This window comes from Danio rerio, chromosome 20 (assembly GCF_052040795.2).
Source record: "Danio rerio strain M-AB ecotype USA chromosome 20, GRCz13ab, whole genome shotgun sequence".
NCBI classification, from domain to species: domain Eukaryota; kingdom Metazoa; phylum Chordata; class Actinopteri; order Cypriniformes; family Danionidae; genus Danio; species Danio rerio.
This window is the reverse complement of record NC_141040.1, coordinates 60,072,501-60,075,000: the sequence shown is the minus strand read 5'-3', so window position 1 is coordinate 60,075,000 and position 2,500 is coordinate 60,072,501. Positions and strand designations below refer to the sequence as shown.

General features: G+C 49.1%; 1 non-coding gene across 1 annotated transcript in view; it reads left to right on the top strand.

The window, feature by feature from the left end:
- The first annotated feature begins 2,191 nt into the window (after nucleotides 1-2,191).
- LOC141379567 (18S ribosomal RNA) overlaps nucleotides 2,192-2,500 on the top strand; it is a 1,887-nt gene continuing 1,578 nt past the window's right edge. The window contains exon 1 of the ribosomal RNA XR_015519305.1: nucleotides 2,192-2,500. This exon is cut by the window's right edge and continues 1,578 nt beyond it. This is a non-coding gene — a ribosomal RNA (18S ribosomal RNA).

The following is a 2,500-nucleotide window of genomic DNA, read 5'->3' as shown; positions in this document are numbered from 1 at the left end:
TGTGGGGTTAAAGTTGGGGGTAGGGTTTGGAGTTAGGTTGAGGGGTAAAGTTGGATTTAGGGTTGGGGGTAGGGTTTGGGTTGGGGTTAGGGGTGGAGTTAAAATTGGGTTTAGGGTTAGGTTGAGGTTTAGAGTTAGGGGTTTATGGTTGTGTTAAGGTTAGGGCACACTTGTCCAACTCTCACTTGTAGGAAGGTGGGTCTCTGGTAGAAACGTGATAGATCCTTTACCTCAAACACATATATGTAATTACACACACACACACACACACACACACATATATATATATATATATATATATATATATATATATATATATATATATATATATATACATGGGGTGGCCGGGGGACGAGGTATTTTTATTTATTTTTTCAGTTTTTGTTTTTTGCCAAGTGAAGCCAATGAGATGACAAAGTCTCACTTGGGGGATGGTGGGTCTCTGGGATATTTCTGGTAGAAGCATGATATATCCTTTAACACACACACACAGACAAATATATATATATATATATATATATATATATATATATATATATATATATATATATATGTATATGTAGGTATGTATATAGTATTTTATCAGTTTTTGTTTTTTCGCAAAGTGAAGCCAATGGGATGACCGGGGGTCTGCGGTGGCAGGTAGTTTTTTTTTCCAGTTTTGTTTCTTCTACTACTTTTCTTGCAAAGTGAAGCCTATGGGATGGCCGGGGATATACTCTGTTTATAATTATTATTATTTTTTTTTTTACAAAGTGAGGCTGGTGGGTTGGCTGTGGGTCAGCGGTTTTTTTTTTTTTCTTTCTTTCTCGCAAAGTGAAGCCAATGGGATGACCGGGGTTCTGCGGTGACAAGTAGTTTTCTTTTTCAATTTTTTTTCTTCTACTACTTTTCTTGCAAAGTGAAGCCTATGGGATGGCCGGGGGTCTACTTTTTAACTCTAATTTTTTTTTTTTTTTTTTTTCTCGCAAAGTGAAGCTGATGGGGTGACCGGGGGTCTGCGGCAGTTTTTTTTTTTTTCACAAATTTCTTTCTTTTTTTATTTAAAGAGAAGCTGATGGGCTGGCCTGGGGTCATCGGTAGGATTTTTTTAAATTTTTTTTTTTTTTTTGTTTTATACATTTTCTATTGGAAAGTGAATCCCTCTGTGTGTGTGTGTGGGGGGGGGGGGATTGTGGGGGGGGGGGTTAGGATGTTATCCTTGAATAAACTTTTTTTATTTTTTTATTTTTTAACCAACTAAAAGGCGATTCACCTCACTCTCAAGGAGAGAGAAAAAAAAGGCACAAAGAGTCGACGTTCGTTTAAGGCTCAACAGGAATATGTTCGGCCTGGAGAGGGCTCGCCTGGCACTTGCAGAACACATCCACCGGGGACGTTACGAGGAAGGCTCTCTACATGTCTACAGTCACGCACAAGACGCACAAGACAGGGCGCTGGGACACTTTGGGTTACTAGGACACGTGAACGGGTCGACGCCAGGCGGGAGGACCCCCCCACCAGCCGATAGGGCCCCCCCCCACCCCACCCCGGTTTTCTCTGACCTGCCATCGAGGTTTCGGCGAAGGCGAAACTTCGTGGACTTTGGTTTTCAGCACTTGTTGGGAAGTCTTTAGAGGAGACCTTAGAGGAGAACGACGGCCCCAGAAGGTGCACCGTTCTCTTCTAAACGGGCCCCTCACCTCAGCAGGAACGACTGCCGGGGGTGACTTCGATAGCAGCAGCGCCCTGCTGTTCTGTCACCTGACCGATGGGAACTTACGACGCCCCTGGGGTAGGCCCCTCGCCCGGTCCCTTCGGACCATTGTGGGCAGGGTGGTTCCTCCCCGATTCGGGCCTCAGACCCGCAGCAGAGCGAGGCCTCCTTCGGGCCTCCTCCGCACTCCCTCGCTCCTTGGGAAAAGGACTCAGACGACCGGTCTACCTCGAAAGTCCTCCACCGGCAGCCCAGCGAAGGTCGACGCGCCTCCCTCGCCGCTCTCTCACAGTGGAGGGCGGCGCCGGTGCGGGCGCTCTCCGCTCTTCGGCCGGGCTCGCCGCGAAGCACGTCGCATTTCCCGGTGACCACAACCCCGCAAAAACCCCACACAGCGAGCGGCCGCGCCTCCCTCGCCCCCTCCGGGGGCGCGAGCGGCAGCGCGAGACCCGTGAGCGAGGAAGAGCTCTCTTCCTCTACCACTCTGCTCGGGGCTACCTGGTTGATCCTGCCAGTAACATATGCTTGTCTCAAAGATTAAGCCATGCAGGTCTAAGTGCACACGGCCGGTACAGTGAAACTGCGAATGGCTCATTAAATCAGTTATGGTTCCTTTGATCGCTCCATCCGTTACTTGGATAACTGTGGCAATTCCAGAGCTAATACATGCCAACGAGCGCCGACCCGGTCCCCCCGGGGGCCGGGGACGCGTGCATTTATCAGATCCAAAACCCATCCGGGTGCGGCGTGGGCTCCCCCTTCGGGGGTCGGGCCTCGTCCCCCGGCCGCTTTGGTGACTCTAGA